This window comes from Mercenaria mercenaria, chromosome 3 (genome assembly GCF_021730395.1).
Source record: "Mercenaria mercenaria strain notata chromosome 3, MADL_Memer_1, whole genome shotgun sequence".
In the NCBI taxonomy this organism is placed as follows: Eukaryota; Metazoa; Mollusca; class Bivalvia; order Venerida; family Veneridae; genus Mercenaria; species Mercenaria mercenaria.
Window position 1 is genome coordinate 74,894,650 of NC_069363.1, and position 18,357 is coordinate 74,913,006.

General features: G+C 33.6%; 1 long non-coding RNA gene across 1 annotated transcript; it reads left to right on the forward strand.

Moving 5' to 3' along the window:
- The first annotated feature begins 4,075 nt into the window (after window positions 1-4,075).
- On the forward strand, window positions 4,076-8,037 carry LOC128555712 (uncharacterized). The gene is made up of 3 exons (XR_008370280.1): window positions 4,076-4,519; window positions 5,182-5,289; window positions 5,896-8,037. It is a non-coding gene; the product is annotated as an uncharacterized LOC128555712 (long non-coding RNA).
- Window positions 8,038-18,357: the final 10,320 nt, after the last annotated feature.

Consider the following 18,357-nt stretch of genomic DNA (forward strand, 5'->3'; position numbering starts at 1 on the left):
ACTTTTTGCATGAAGGCACTTTATTCGCGAACCACTGCACCCAGGACCTTCAAACTTCACATGCTGATTTAATCTTAGATACATGCTATGAATCAAATAAAATGCCGACATACATATAAACTCTAAAGGATAATACATAAAAATTATAGCAATCTGCTAGAATTGGCCAAATGTTGGATAGTTATCCTTGAAAAATATCTCGAAACTGACTGAAAATCTTAACAGAATATGTTTTCAAGATGCAAGAAAATGCACTTACTAGCATCCCAAATCACAAATTTTTCATGATCGAAACCCCATGAAGCCCCCATAAGAGAGAGAAGGGAATGAAGGGAAATCCCTCTCTCATGTCCTCCCCCTCTCCTGCCTTCGCCACTAGCGGGACGCTGTTTGGTTACTATTTTAAAATATGATTATTTATCTTAAATAATTGCTTTAAATCAAACGAAATGTCGACATACATCTCAACTCTGAAGAAAATACGTCAACATGTATAGCAATCTGCTAAAATTATCCAAATGTTGGAATTATTTATCCTTGAAAAATAACATGAAATTGACTAAAAATCTCAACTCTCCCCTCTCCTGCTCTCCCCCTCTCCTGCCTTATGCACTCGCGGGACGCCGAAGGCCGGCCCACTTTTTCGAAGCCGGCGACGGCCCTGTGTGAATGCCATATTGGCAAAGAAAGTGCAATTATAGGCGCTAGATAAAGTCCGTACGAGTAACGAATTAAGTGCTTGACAAACAAGAGCACCACCTTGCGGGTGCTGACGCTCATCTGATTTTTTTTGTTAGTCTAAAAAGGGCCATAATTCTTGCAAAAAGCAGGATGGAGTTGTGTTTCTTGATGTGCATAGTCAGCTTATGATGCTGAACAACTGTTGCAAGTTTCAAAGCCATAGCTTGAGTAGTTTAGGAGAAAAGTTGACCTAAACATAAAACTTAACCAATAAATCTGATATTTTCTAAGTCCAAAAGGGGCCATAAGTCTTGCAAAAAGCAGGACAGAGTTAAGTTTCTTGCTGTACAGGGTCAGCTTATGATGGTGAACAAGTATTGCAAGTTTTAAAGCAATAGCTTTGATAGTTAATCATAAGAAAAGCTGACTTAAACATTATTCAGTCAAGAAAACTAATTTTTAAAGTCCAAAAGGGGCAATAATTCTTGCAAAAAAAAAGCAGACTGGAGTTATGTTTCTTGATGTTCAGGGTCAGCTTACGATGGTGAACAAGTGTTGCAAGTTTCAAAGCAATAGCTTTGATAGTTTAAGAGGAAAAGTTGACCTAAACATAAAACTTAACCAAGAAATCTGATATTTTCTAAGTCCAAAAGAGGCCATAAATCTTGCAAAAAGCAAAACAGAGTTAGGTTTCTTGCTGGTCAGGGTCAGCTTAATATGGTGAACAAGTGTTGCAAGTTTTAAAGCAATAGCTTTGATAGTTTAGGAGAAAAACTGACCTAAACATAAAACTTAACGAAGTCCAAAAGGGGCAATAATTCTTGCAAAAAGCAGGATGGAGTTATGTTTCTTGATGTACAGGGTCAGCTTATAATGGTGAATAAGTGTTGCAAGTTTCAAAGCAATAGCTTTGATAGTTTAAGAGAAAAGCTGACCTAAACATAAAACTTAACCAGGCAACGCCGACGCAGACGGCGACGTCGACACCGATCAAGTGATGACAATAACTCATCATTTTTTTCTCCAAAAATCAGATGAGCTAAAACTTGAAGAGTAGATACTTTTACAATGAAAAATTCCCAAGTGCCTGAGGCGGGATTTGAACCCACCTGGCACGGGAGGAAGTCCAATGCTCTAACCACTGAGCCAATGAGTCGACTCTCTGACCTAGTTGTCAGACGTATTGGCTAGGCGTAAGCGACGGTAACACTGCCCCTCTTCAAAGGAATCATCATATGTGATGTGAAAGCCATTTTGGCATACACAGTGCCATTTTAGGCACTAGATAAAGTCTGTTAAATCCCAGACGAACCCCATCTTACGACTTCAAGGCAAAACAGAAATAGAAGAGGATAGAATTTCGTTATATAAAATTCCATTTGCCTTAGGTGGGATTTCAACCCGGATAACACAGGTAAAAATTCAATACACTAACCACTCAGCCACGAGTCGACTTAGTCAAATCCCAGAAACCTGATTTCCCTGATCTTCAGCCAATCTCAATAAAATGCCGCAATTCAGTGTAAACCGTGTCTCATTTTCATAGCTATTAATTGAAACGACTATTTGTGTATTAAGATCATATTTCCTATACATTTACTACTGTTTGTAGATCAAATTGCCCTTTAGCCTTTTTTTAAATCGATAGACTTTTACCTTTACGTCACAAAAGCAGCGATTATGAAGCTATTTTAGGATCTCGTCTATACAGGTAACTCCGCCTTTCCGATACGAGTAAAAAACACACTGAATGAACTTGTTTACATTGGCTGCATGACCGAAAATTTAACAAGATAAAATGCTGATTTAAATACTGTTGGAACGGGTGTTTAACCGGAATGTAACAAATGTACTAATTTTCATTTAAAATTAAAATGAAACTTGCCACAATGCACACTACATTTAGGTAGCGTGGATGTGAGGCATTTTCTGCCTAAATTTCATTACCTTTTGCTGCAGACTTTTCTTTTAAATAATGCATCTCGTGTTTAGCTTTCACAATTATTATAGAACGCGACTGACTCATGGTCGAGTTGTTGGATTCGCTCATCATTGATTGAAGGGCATTAATTTTAAGTTCGATTCACGGAACCGACCATGCCTCTTTAGTTGAAAAAGTTAGTAATTTCTTACGGAATATGTGAGTCTTAGTATGACTAATTTGACGCAATCCTAGGAAACAGTTAGATCTACCGAGTTATTTTCTCCACTCGAAAGAAATTGTCATCGCTGGATTTGGGTTTAATCGAATATGAGATAAATTCAAATAAAACTTACATGTATCAAATGAAAAGGGGGATTCTATTCGTCATTAATTTATGTAAAAATTATCATAATTCCCCAAAATACTAAATTTCTGGAGATTTAAACCTATACGTGTATGTACTTACACGATTAACATTACACATGCCATATAACTTTACATGACGGTGTACTGTAGTTTTGATCCCTTTAGATAAAACAAACTAAACGTCGAATTATTTTGACTTATGTGAGTCTATAACTGGTTCTTCCCATGAACACAGATAAGGCTTATCAACTGCCAGTTTGTAAATAACTGAAATAGTGTTAAAACGACTTCAAATAAATAGTAGATAAATCCACATGTACACGTAAACCCCAACAAAAAAATACCATCTATAATGGAGTTACCCAAACGAAAAAAATACTTAACAAAACACTAGCAAAACATCAACAAAACATATTTTAATTTTTTGTTAGGATGTTTTGTTACTACAGCATTTAACAAAACACCAATACTGTACTTCCAAAATTTTAGGTGTTTGGTATTTTGTTAATGTTTTCTTATATCTGTAATGTTTTATTGATGTTTTATTACACTTTAGAGAATGCAAACCATGTTTTCTTAGTGTTTCATTACACTTAAATTTTACATGCTATATTGTGTTGGTATCTCATTTGACATATAGAAACAGGAGCTTTTGTCTTGGGAAGTTGGACTTAATTAGTAAAATTTTGGAATGGAAAATAGCATGAAAGCTTTTGTGATGGAAACTATAGTCACAGAACTTTTGGGAGGTATTTCTTGTGAACATAGAATATTTTAGTGGATAAGTATTTTTATGACCAATAACTACAATTAACTTAATTAGATAGGTAACAAAACAAATGAGATTAAAACATTTATTGTAATGCAACTTGTATATATATATATATATATATATATATATATATATATATATATATATATATATATATATATATATTCACCTTGCAGAAAAGTTCATTTTGAACCAATTAAAAATTATTGAAATAATTATCATTACTTTTTCTCCTAGAGTAACACCAAAAAGAACATCACTAACAGTAGTTGCATAGATAATATTGCAATTTTTTCCACCTGTCTATTAAGGGGTGATAAATTAATCCACTGCAGTGTACATGTTGCTTGTCTCACAGCAGGAGATTACCACAGACTGATAAGATCCTGCCTGCTATATATTTAGAAACTCTACCAAGAGGTCAGCCAATGAAAATAAAGTCAGTGAACTACTTCTGGGGGCTGTGCATGTACCACAAAAAGTAATCCTTAACTTTTTTTATCAGAGTAATCTTTAAAATTTATGTGTATCTAAATGGAATAAAATCTTACTCTAGTACAGAAATAGTTTCAACATCCAAGATGTATCCTTCATTAGCTGACTGTAAATGACACATTTGCCCAAGAATATCAAAATTTCAAATCTAAACAGGAAGTTCTTTGAGAGCAGGATGGAGTTATTTCACTACAAAGAAGTTTATTTGTATAGCTCTTTGTTTACTATGTGCAGTTTATATTTAACATGGAAGTTTAAGAGAAATGAAAAGAATACAAATGGTGAGTCAACATAATTTATTCATTTTCCAACAGTAATCTAGATTACCTGTAACTAGTAAATCATGGATTCAAACTGGAAGCAGGTTGTTTACTTTTCGTTTGTGTAGCATTCACAAATGACTTTTGCTTCACATATATTTTTGCTTATATGCTTTTGTTTTGCAAATATATATTAAGCAGCTGTATTTTCTAGTTTATCATGCTTTTAATTTACTAAAAGGAAAAGTGGATATTTTTAAATGAAATTATTAAACGGAGACAAAAAATTTAAACCTGTAGAGTTATCTCCCCAATTACAGGGTAAACAATGCTACCAGTCTGCTTACCATGGCACTGTTTACTTCATTCTGTAAATTCAGAGAATAATATTTTGCTTTAAAATCAGTGTTTTTAACCTGTTTTTTTTTTACTTATTAATTAGTCTATTGGTGTTGCACACATTTATGTTAAGGTAAATGAAAATTATTTAAGACTAATGTAACCCTCTATTTGATATACATTTGGTAGAACTTAAATTAAAATTGGAAGCTGCTGGTGACATTTTTTGGCCCCATTTTTCATCACAATGTATACAGTTTAAATTTTAGGTCATTGACATACCCAGTAATAAACCATAAATTTTTTATGAATATTTTAAGTTTTAAACTAAATCTTTTTTTCAGGTATAGCACCATATGTGTATATTAAGTATGGCACACATGAATGAATTGGGACCTAGTCAACGTATTGTATTCAAAGAAGACTTAATGAATCCAGCAGTTCAAAAAGATGTAAGTATACTGGCATTATATATTATTATATATACATGTACACACTACCATAGTTGTATGTTTGATTGAATGTGGGTAATTGAAAAATTTCCCCCGAACATGACTTAATGGATCAATTTTAAAACTTATTTCCAAATCAATATATATAATAATTAAAAATACCAAATTAAGTAATCACATAACAGTCAACATAACTTGAAGTGTAAGTGCAGGTAACTGGCAGAAATTAAACTAAGTTACTGTTGATACAATATGGTAATGGTAATAGCAATGCATAAGTCCAACCTATTAATCACTAACCCAAAACATTGAATATCTGTCTGCCATCTTTGAAACCTTATTCTATATCAACAGTTGAAATCAAATTAAAAATACAGTTTCTTGAAAATATAACAAGTAATGTTATAATTAATACTTGCTTAAATCTCCAGTGTTGCCTGTATCATGAAGATGCACTACTTTGAATACCAAAAATTACCATGTATGATATTAATTTAATTTTGAAACTATAAACAAAGGAAAAAAACTATATATATATATATATATATATTATAACGAAGAAACTGCTTTTATGTTTTAATATCTCTTGGTTTATTATATCTACAGGTTTTGCAGTGAGACGAATGGTGGCAAATGATTGCTTTGTGGCAGTTAGTGAAAAACTGTGGCATTTTACACTGATGGTGGCTAACATTAACAGAAAATTTCTCAACCAATAGTGACATTCAGTTGAAAGCAATAGCATATCTTACGTACACTGACTATACATCAGAAGATTGTTAAAAAAAAAACATGGCAAAAAGTGGAAAATATTGATATAACAAATGGATATGACAATTAGATCTACAAGTGTTGGTTCAATGATTCCTTTCTATAAAATCTTATATAAAGCTAGCTCTACCTTGCGTGCGATAATAATTGTCATAACAAACAAACAAAAAAACACTGTTTTCATTTGAACGTACTTATAAACTTTGATAATGTGACCTCAATACAATCGACACTGTTTATTTTCCAATACAGGTAAATCCAATATTTGCTTTACAATGGATCTATGACGGATTATCTTTCAACACCCCTGGACTTTTTGGACTCAACTGCCACATTATCAAAGCTTATTAGTAGTTGAATTTTCTATATTCTACTTTTAAAACAACATATCCATTAGATCTATCACTTTATTGTAATTTACAATGTATGCAAGTACGGCGATACTGGGCTTGAAAGATAGAGTCAGAGCGCGCGCTTTGTGTGACGTCAAGATAAAGACAAGAGTTTTCTGATGACAGCGCGCTCGACTATTCGAAGAACTGATTGAAGAATGGGGTGAAAATATTACCACAGATATTCAGACAGAAGTAAAAAATTAATTAGACAAACAATGTTCCTATATTTGTGGATTTCGATAAGTCTTGCACTAAATGGCAATGTGTGAACCAATTTCAAAGTCCAAAAAGGGCCATATTTCAGCCAAAATAGTTATCAGAGTTATGTACTCTTGCTTACAGATGACAATCATGATGATAAACAAGTTTAAAAGGAATATGTCAAATAGTTTGACAAAATGTGGACTTGTATAAAAAAAAACAGAATAAATTTCCAAGTCCAAAAAGGGCTATAATTCAGCCAAAATAGAAGACAGAGTTGTGTACTCTTTCCTACAGATAGAGATTATTATACTGAACAAGTGATAAAAGTTTCAAAGCCATATGTCAAACACTTTACACAAAATATGAAAATCATGTAGTACGAAAAACTTAACCAAGATTTCTAAGTCAAAAGGGGCCATAATTCAGCCAAAATCCTTAACTGAGTTATGTACTCTTGCCTATAACTGGACATTGTGATGGTAAAAAGGTGCTGAAAGTTTCAAAGCTTTATCTCAAAAGACCTTGTCAAAATATGAACTGGTACGAAAAACTTAACCAAGATTTCTAAGTCAAAAAGGGCCAGCATTCAGCCAAAATCTTTGATGGAGTTATGTGCTCTTGCCTATAACTGGCCATGGTGATGGTTAACAAATGTTGGAAGTTTCAAAGCTTTATCTCAAAAGACTTTGTCAAAATATGAACTGGTACGAAAAACTTAACCAAGATTTCTAAGTTGAAAAGGGCCATAATTCAGCCAAAATCCTTGATTGATTTACGTACTCTTGCCTATAACTGGACATGGTGATGGTAAACAAGTGTTGAAAGTTTCAAAGCTTTATCTCAAAAGACTTTGTCAAAATATGAACTGGTACGAAAAACTTAACCATGATTTCTAAGTCAAAAGGGGTCATAATTCAGCTAAAATTCTTGATGGAGTTATGTGCTCTTGCCTATGACTGGCCATGGTGATGGTAAACAAGTGTTGAAAGTTTCAAAGCTTTATCTCAAAAGACTTTGTCAAAATGTGGACTGGTACGAAAAACTTAACCAAGGTGTGACGCCGACGCCGTGGTGAGTAGGATAGCTCTACTTATTCTTCGAATAGTCGAGCTAAAACATAAGACGCATTCAGCTCTTTCAAGTTGAAGGGGCAATTTGATCTGCAAACAGTAGTAATAGTACTATTCTATATTATCATAGCTACAGTTCATATACACATTATTGTGAATGAACAAAATTAATTAAATATTTTATTTATGCTCAAAAACGATATTTACGTGATGTCTCAAAGCCAAGGGAAGTATTAGAAATTGATGTTAAAGGGAGGTAGATAGGTATTTGCTTTCTGATGTTATATATCTTTAATAAGAAATTACCAGAGATTATGAGATCGGTATTTCCACCAATCAGAGAGATAACATATTTCCATAACAGCGAATCAAAACGGTGTCTCATCATTTCAATATGCAAAAATTTAAAATAAATTGTAATGGTACACAATAAATTTTGAATAACTTAAACGATAAATACAAATTGTCTCAACTTTAAACAAACGATTACAGATACCAATTTGTAATGTAATTTAGATATTTAGTAAAACACTATTATTTTTTAAGCAAATCTTGTACGTTCCCTAAGGGAAAAAACTGCTCAATTTTGCAGTCATTTTGCAGTGAAACAGCAGTTTTTCAGAAAAACTGCCTTCTTTGCCAGTTATTAAAACTGTTTCCAGCATGAAATGACTAGTAAAAAGCAGTTTTTTTAGAAACTGCATAGCATATAACTGGAGGATTGAAAAACTGGAGGTGGCCAGTTTTCTGTAGTTATTCTGAAGTTTTTGTAAATGTTTTCACAAAAAGCAGTTTTACGGGCAGTTAAAGCAGTTATTTTCTAAGAGCAGTATTTTTAGCATCTTTTATGAACAGCAGTATTAAAAAACTGCTAAATACTGCTTCCTGATGTCCCATAATGCAGTGCGAAAGATGGCCGCTTACAGTGAAAACTAAAGCATGTGAAAGGTAAAAATGGATTATAACTGCTCAACAAGAGCACCGCCTTGCGGGTGCTGACGCTCATCTGATTTTTTTTGTATAATAGAAATATTGTCCTACCCATGATTTTCTAAGTCTAAAAAGGGCCATCACTCTTGCAAAAAGCAGGATAGAGTTATGTTTCTTGATGTACAGTGTCCACTTATGATGGTGAAAAACTGTTGCAAGTTTTAAAGCATAGCTTTGATAGTTTATGAGAAAAGTTGACTTAAACATAATATTCAACCAAGAAAATGATTTTTCTAAGTCCAAAAGGGGCAATAATAATTGCAAAAAGCAGGATGGAGTAATGTTGCTTGCTGTACAGGGTCAGCTTATGATGGTGAACAAGAGTTGCAAGTTTTAAAGCAATAGCTTTGATAGTTTAAGAGAAAAAGTTGACCTAAACATAAAACTTAACCAAGAAATCTGATATTTTCTAAGTCCAAAAGGGGCCATAAATCTTGCAAAAAGCAGGATGGAGTTATGTTTCTTGCTGTACAGGGTCAGCTTATGATGGTGAACAAGTGTTGCAAGTTTTAAAGGAATAGGTTTGATAGTTTAGGATAAAAGCTGACCTAAACATAAAACTTAACCAAGAAAACTGATTTTCTAAGTCCAAAAGGGGCAATAATTCTTGCAAAAAGCAAGATGGAGTTATGTTTCTTGATGTACAGGGTCTGCTTATGATGGTGAACAAGTATTCCAAGTTTCAAAGCAAAAGCTTTGATAGTTTAGGAGAAAAGTTGACCTAAACATAAAACTTAACCAAGAAATCTGATATTTTCGAAGTACAAAAGGGGCCATAAATCTTGCAAAAAGCAAGATGGAGTTATGTTTCTTGCTATACAGGGTCAGCTTATGATGGTGAACAAGTATTCCAAGTTTCAAAGCAATAGCTTTGATAGTTTAGGAGAAAAGCTGACCTAAACATAAAACTTAACCAGGCAACGCCGACGCCGACGCCGACGCCGACGCCGACGCCGACAACCGCTCAAGTGATGACAATAACTCATCATTTTTTTTCAAAAAATCAGATGAGCTAAAAACAATGTTTAACACAAAATGATGCACAAATAGTTAAATAATTGATAACAACTGTTTTAATGGAGTTAACTAATAAGGCAGTATTAAAGTGTGAAACTCATGCACAGACTGATTGGATTTATAGTCATTTGGTGGAAACTGGTGAAAATGTGCAAATTCAAAGGATTTACAAGATAAAAGGACAAACCAGTTCATAACTTGTATAAATGAATCTGAGGTTTTGTATTTAAATAGAAAGTCAGCTCATTGTACATTTTATGGCTGGTTAAATCATCACAGACAGTTTAATATTCAAAAGAAAGTATAGAATGAATTACTCCCCTTGGACAAGTTGATGCAAGTTCTTCTGCAGTTTTTTTTTTTGTGATGTCATTTAAATGGTTGAAGCAAGAATTGTAGTATTTTTGCAGTATTTTGTGATGACATTTAACTGCATAAAACTGATCCTGCAGTTTTGTTGCAGTTTTTTTGTGAAATCATTATACTTCTTAGCTGATTTACTCATTTCGGCCAATTTAACTGCTTTTCACTACATTTTCACTGCTTTTCTATTATATATGTAAATGCAGGCATTTGAAGACAAATAACTGCTAAAAACTGCATTTTGAATGCCCTGAAATATAATGCTGAAAAACTGCAGTTTTACTGCCTCCCTTTTTCCTAAGGGTATTGTTTTTCCTTTTTGCAAGGGACATTTTTCTGCAATATTTACGTGACTTAGTGTAGTTAGACTACCACAACTAGACTGTATATGATTTTTATATCAGCTAAAAGCTTGGTGGATTCAGACATCATATATCATAAATTAAACTCAATGTTTCATCGATGAATAATTTTTAAATAAGTAAACACGTTGAAAAAATATTTACGTTACCGATATTTACGATACATGATTTATCTAAAAGGTTGATATTGGAGTAAAACGTGCGTGCCGAGTTCTCCCTCATATAGCTGTATGCACCATTTGTATAGTAAGGCATACTGCAATACCGGGCAGCAATTTTTTTGAAAGTTTGTGGCGGGAAAAAAATTAGAAAGTTCGGTCATTTGATTTTTTCAGTGGTATTAATGGGAAGGCGAATGAAAACAGAGGGAAGTACTAATTTTAATATTTTTACACTATGTCTGAAACGGACATGAACAGATATCTACATGCAGATAAGTAATCTAACTTATACTATTAAAATGTCTGCTGGCCGAAAATGGAATAGTTTTAAACTTTATAGTAGATGTATTGTACTTTATGCAACAGTTTTCAGAGTATTTAAATCAAACATTTTGTTTGATATTTACGTTACATCTGAGTGTTCAAAACAGACCGAGTAGTGTTCCTCTATAATGAAAATTTTGTCTATGATAAATAGATATGTTTGACAGTAATGCTTAATGGTTATGATAGTGAAGTTTGAGCTTTTGAAACAAAATGAGCCGTGCCATGAGAAAACCAACATTGTGGGTTTGTGACCAGCATGGATCCAGACCAGCCTGCGCATCCGTGCAGTCTGGTCAGGATCCATGCTGTTCGCTAACAGTTTCTCCAATTCCAATAGGCTTTAAAAGCGAACAGCATGGATCCTGACAGTCTGGATTCATGCTGGTTGCAAACCCACTATGTTGGTTTTCTGATGGCATGGCTCAAATCATATTCACCTTAACATAAATATTTATGTTTAAAGTCTTTGCATTATGCATTTTAAGTTTAATTTGCATTTTAAGCGACGAATTTTGGTAATCTGTAATTCAATAAAAAACAATGATAATGTCATATTCTGCTTTTACTTCATTTTTGTACCATTCTACCTCACAGCGAAAAACACACAAATTGTGTTTTTACCAAAATTTTCGAGCTTCATTAGCAATTTTCAAGTTGTAACTAAAATATGAAAAATGCGGTCATGGAAAATAACATGTGTATCAATTATTGTTTTGTTATTGATTTTATTGACTTTTGATGTCTATTCAAATCGTGTTACATGTATTATATACATATATTGCATTCAAATTTTGTCTTGAAGTTCTACATGTAACCAATATACCGGATCATGAATTCGTTTTAGAAGTTGTAAACAACATATGATATATATGAGTGCTACATCAGGTTTCTTATTAGGTGATAATTAGACATAATTATAACTTGACTTAAAATTTTAGTAACTATACGATCACGGGTGTAGTTAGGTACAAACTACGATTGTAAAGTGATCGACAATTAATTTCAGCATTTTTTCTTCTATCTATAAAAATCATATGCAGTTGTGGCATATGTTAAGGCAGGGTTACAGTGGCCAATCCTGAGAAGAATTTTAAATTCTGAAAGACAAAATGGTGATTTTAAGTTATTTCAGATTTTAAAGCAAGAGGGCCATGAAGGCCCTGTATCGCTCACCTGACCTATTGACCTAGAGATCATCAAGATTAACATTCTGACTAAGTTTCATGAAGATACAGTCATAAATGTGGCCTCTAGAGTGTTAACAAGCTTTTCCTTTGATATGACCTAGTGACCTAGTTTTTGACCCCACATGAACCAGATTTGAACTTGACCTAAAGATCATCAAGATTAACATTCTGACCAAGTTTAATTAAGATATTGTCATACATGTGGCCTCTAAAGTGTTAACTAGCTTTTCCTTTGATTTGACCTGGTGACCTAGTTTTTGACCCGACATGACCCAGATTCGAATTTGTCCTAAAGATTATGAAGTTTAACATTCTGACTAAGTTTCATGAAGATAAAGTCATAAATATGGCCTCTAGATTGTTAACAAGCTTTTACTGTGATTTGACCTTGTGACCTAGTTTTGAACCCACCTAACCCAGATTTGAACCTGAGCTATAGATCATCAAGATATACATTTTGACCAAGTTTCATTAAGATATGGTCATAAATGTGGCCTGTACAGTGTAAACTAGCTTTTCCTTTGTTTAGACCGGGTGACCTAGTTTTTGATCCTACATGAACCAGATTTAAAATGGATATTAAGATCATCAATATTAACATTCTGACCAAGTTTCATGAAGCTATAGTCATAAATGCGGCCTCTACAGTGTTAAGAAGCTTTTCCTTTGATTTGACCTGGTGACCTAGTTTTTGACCCCAGATGACCCAATATCGAACTCATCCAAGACTTTATTGAGGATAACACTCTGATCAAGTTTCATTAAGATTGGGCCAAAATTGTGACCTCTAGAGTGTTAACAAGCTTTTCCTTTGATTTGACCTGGTGACCTAGTTTTTGACCCCAGATGACCCAATATCAAACTCGTCCAAGATTTTATTAAGGGTAACATTCTGACTAAGTTTCATTAAGATTGGGCCAAAAATGTGACCTCTGAGTAAATAAGGTTAAAAAGTATGCACTAGTCGTCTGCATAATTGGAATACAGGTAAAGATGGTTTTTCAAGGTCCTCCCGAAGAAATCAGTTTGAAATTATAAAGATAAACTGGTGCATTTTAAGATTTTAAGATTTCTCTTTGATAAAAAAAAAAAAACATCTGAGAGAATCGGGTTGAAATGTACACATTACCCGCCTGCCTTACTCGAGTACAAATGAATCTGAGCAACTCAGGTTAACAGGTTTACCATACTAGACTGGTGAATTGAAGAACAGGCAGTGGGCTAAGAAACTGTTAAGTTCTACAAGAAAATGGTACGTTTATTCAGCCAGTTAAGACATAAAATTGTTAGCAAAACGTTATGTGAAGCAAAATTACAAAATTAAGTGCTTACTTATAAATATGAGAAATGCTTGGAGGGATTGGGAAATGTGTGACTATGTTTAGGAGTTACCGTTGATTCTACCATCACACAAGAAACAAAACTCACTGTCTCTTCCGTAAGTCAGTATAAACAATAAATCAAACCTAGGTATCATTTCCATCAAACTATATATGATTTGGGCATTTCTTAATGGGACACATCAAAATGAATTTTCAGTACACAGAAATCCTAAAATGAACAAAGAAATATTTATAACAAATGTAATATCCACAAAGAGGATTTGAATAAACAATTTAGAAAATAAATTTGCTTCATCGACTCAATTTCCTAGAAGAATATATGGACTAGATCTGCTAGACCTAGTAGGTCTTTACTGCACTTCCGTGAAAACAGGGAGAAAAAAAAAGGTTAGATATTTATTTCAAATATATCTGTTTTGTTTAGAGCGGAAACAAATTGTAAATTTTATTTATATAATTATATCAAATGTAACAAAAAACAAGTTGCTTAAAAAACACCGAGGCAGCTGCCTCAGTATGCCTCAACGTAGTTACGGCACTGATAAGTACTATTTTAACTGCAGAATTTGAAGTAATTAGCTTCCAGGACCCATTGATCATGCTCGCCTTTTAGAACCAATAATACCTTACACCCATATATAAATATGCTCAGTACATCTAGAAACGCAACGTTTTTACCCTTGATTTTTTCATACTTTCCTTTCTAATTACCGTGTACATGCATATATAATTTATACCAAGGGTCCATATTCACGTTTGAACACGCACACATTTAACTGCATTTACCAATGCAAGACAAAGTCGGTTTAAAAAATATTGACTGAAGACCAAAGTGTTGCGTTTCTAGATGTACTCAGTATATCTGGAATATTACATATACCATGTGTAAAATTAACAAACTTTTTGCAAGCTCTGGCCTTAACCAGCTATTAAAGAACAATTACTGAAGACAATATTCAAAGCTTTTTTTTTAAATAAAGATTGCACTTGACAACTTCGTCGATTATAACAAAATGAATACCTTCCCAGGAGAGAAAATCGGGTGTAATTACGCTAGGGTCACTTGTTTCTTTTAAGTTTTATTTGGAGGTTATCCATTTCTGATTTAATGATCCAAATCACCGACGTTTGAGACAACGCGGCGCGACGTATGTATAGTATGTGAAATTCAATAGCTTAACTATTGTAAACAGTTTTGATAACTCGTAAGGAACGGCCTTCTTTTAATGAATCACAAGGTATCGGTTTTAACGGTACAAGGAAAAATGATCTACTAATACGTTTGCTATAATCAAAACATGAATCGATATTGACAGATGTAGTACTAGACTTACAAAGTCTGTTGAGATCAAATAATCTGTAATAATATTAGTTTCTTCATACTGACACTGATATTTTCTCAGAAAAACATTTTCTTTCTAGACTCATCTCAACAGACTTATAAAATGCGATTCTGAGGTTATATAACATTATGAAGAGCCATTAGTAGCACCTGTCAATAGCCACCTCCAACTGACACAACAAGATTAATTGAATGAACTATTTCAAATGACCTGTACCAGATGTTTGATTTTTCTCTGGAATTGAAAGAAAGTAAAGCCTTTTTCCTGTTTTGGTTAGACATTTATAGTTGCTGAATAGCTGCTGCTGAACTTTATTTTAACATTCACATATTTTGAAATGTTTTTTTTTTAATTGTTTACATTATTGTAGAAAATATGACAGGAGCTTATGTTTTCAATATAATATCATTAAAATTGCTTTAGAAATCGCTAGTTAGTTCGACTTTAAGAAATGATTACAAATGAAAATTACTTTTTCAAAAAAGGAAATTGATGCATCATAACAATCAAGGGCTGTCGTTTACAAATTCTGCCTGTAACAGTTAATAAAAAATAATTAAAGGCTCATAATAAATCATTAAGGACCTTTAAAACTACTTATAGTTTAAACTGCGCATTATACTTACGATTTACTCATTCAATTTACAAAAGAACAATTTTATTTTTATACTATCAATTTCTTTTTCTAATTAGTAACAGTGGCAAATCTATGTAGCCAGGCGTTCTGTGCAATTTAAAAATTCAAATCAAATATTATGGCATAACCATTACTGTGGTCATTTAAAACATGGACATGTTTTTGATACCCTGAGATGTAGTTGATGGAAATACAAGTACCGGTAGTATGAAATTTTACCCGAAACAGTGTATGTCATAATATTTTGGTGGCATTTAATGCAGAGCAAGATCCTGTGTTATAACATATTTTCATGAAAATTCCTTAAAACCATGTGTATTTACAATATAAATATTTCTTGCATGAGTTTTTTTGACCGCTTAATTTTCATTTATTTCTGTCAATAGTTGAACTTAATTTCATAAAAATACTGCTTATCAAATACTGCAGACGTGATTATTTTTGCACAGAAACATTTTACCAAATCGCGAATCCAGTTAACCCTTATCATGCTGGACACAATTGATTATTCCTTTGCGACCAGTGTAGATCATGATCAGCCTGCATATCCGTGCAGTCTGATCATCATCTGCACTGTTTGCCATTCAGTCAGTATCTTTTTTGGTAAGCACCCCTTTTAACATGAAATGGTTCCGTCTAAATTGAATGATGGATATGTTCATTATAGAAATTTAGCAGGAAAAGGTGTACACGTAACACATCTCGGTTAATATTAGGAAAAGTAGTCTCACTGTCTGATTAACATGAATCTGCATGGGGACTGTAGAAAGGAAAATAATTTTGTGATTTATTGCAGAGATTAATCTACCCTCTAACGTGAGTAAAAAAAACACTTTGCAGATATATTGAATAAAATGTATTTAATTCATTCACAAAAATGATTTGAAGGTATCTTGATTTTTTTTTTTCAGTTTCCAGTCTCTTCCCTCTTAGAATTAAATTGACAGTATTTTGATACATACATTTTCAAATTTAAATTGTAATTTATTTATACTTACTGGGATCTTTTACAATTAGTGAAAATTGATTTCTCTCTCTATCTTACTTACCAAGTCATAAAAGCAAAGCACTGCTTATTGAACTCTTGGGGCAGTCGGCCAAAGGTTACATTACATCATGAACAGGTTTGCAATGATCGTAATGAGATGGTGATAACTAGCGGGTATGAAATCTGTCTGGTTCAAAATCGCAATTGTCCAGTCGTTAGAGACAGAGGCAAGAGATATTGTAATTTTTTTTCAGAAAGTGGTATCAGAGAGGATTGATTTTATGGCCAGTGCTTTACATTTGATGACTCTAACGACTGCTGCCAGTCTAATGTAGTACATAAAAACAGATATTTTGCTAATTTAAAGACTACATTTTGTATCATATTGTTAACATTTTTTCATAAATGGAGACTAAAGTACTGATATTATCTTATGAATATGAAATTACAAAAAAAGCATACAACAACTGTTATATCATATGTGGCATAAAACGATTTTAAAAATTGTGTAGTATGTCTCTAATAAGCTTTTTTCACTAAACGCGAGTTTTTGTCATACAGAAAATACCGATGTTGTACTTAATCAAACTGGTATTAAATCTTGTATCACTAACTGTGTAAGTTTTGTCAGTACATGTATGACAACAAAATTCACCAACGCACATTTTAATAACAAAACCCCTTTACACGTTCGAGTTTTAATCGCTTTTCAGACAGGGATTCAGGTAAAAAAAATGATAACTAGAAAATGCTTTTGTAAAAAAGCGCATGTCTCCCCCAATGCAAAATCCTATAGGCAAGAAGTCAATAGGGGTCAGGAGCGAAAGTCAAAGAGACACTGATGGTTGGCTGGAATAGGAATCATCTACTTGGCATGTCCAGTCATCCCGCTAAATTTCAACACTCTTGGCCTAGTGCTTCTCAAGTCACTGTTCAGGCTCCTGTGACCTTGACCTTTGATCAAGTGACCGCAAAATAAACAGGGGTCATGTACTCTGCATGTCCAATCATCCTATTAAGTTTCAACATTCTAGGTCAAGTGGTTCTCAAGTTATTTCCAAAAAATGATTTTATATGAACAGGCCACTGTGACCTTGACCTTTAATAGACTAACCCCAAAATCAATAGGGGTCATCTACTCTGTATGTTCAATCATCCTATGAAGTTTCAACATTCTGGGTCAAGTGGTTCTCAAGTTATTGATCGGAACTGGTTATCAATGTTCAGGCCCCTGTGACCTTGACCTTTAACAGAGTGAACCCAAAACCAATAGGGGTCATGAACAATCATCCTATGAAGTTTCAACATTCTGGGTCGAGAAGTTCTCAAGTTACTGATTGGAAATGGTTTTTCATGTTCATGTTCAGGCCCCTGTGACCTTGACCTTTAACAGAGTGACCCCAAAATTGTTAGGGGTTATCTACTCTGCATGACCAATCATTCTATGAAGTTTCATCATTCTGGGTCAAGTGGTTCTCAAGTTACTGACCGGAAATGGTTTTCAATGTTCGGGCCCCTGTGACCTTGACCTTTAAAAGAGTGACCCCAAAATCGTTAAGGGTCATCTACTCTGCATGACAAATCATCCTATTAAGTTTTAACATTCTGGGTCAAGTGGTTCTCAAGTTACTGACCGGAAATAGTTTTCAATGTTCAGGTCCCTGTGACTTGACCTTTAACGGAGTGACCCCAAAATCAATAGGGGTCATCTGCTTTGCATGTATAATCATCCTATGAAGTTTCAACAGTCTGGGTCAAGTGATTCTCTAGTTATTGATCGGAAATGGTTTTCAATGTTCAGGCCCCTGTGACCTTGACCTTTGATGGAGTGACCCCAAAATCAATAGGGATCATCTACTCTTCATGATCAATCATCCTATGAAGTTTCAACAGTCTGGGTCAAGTGGTTC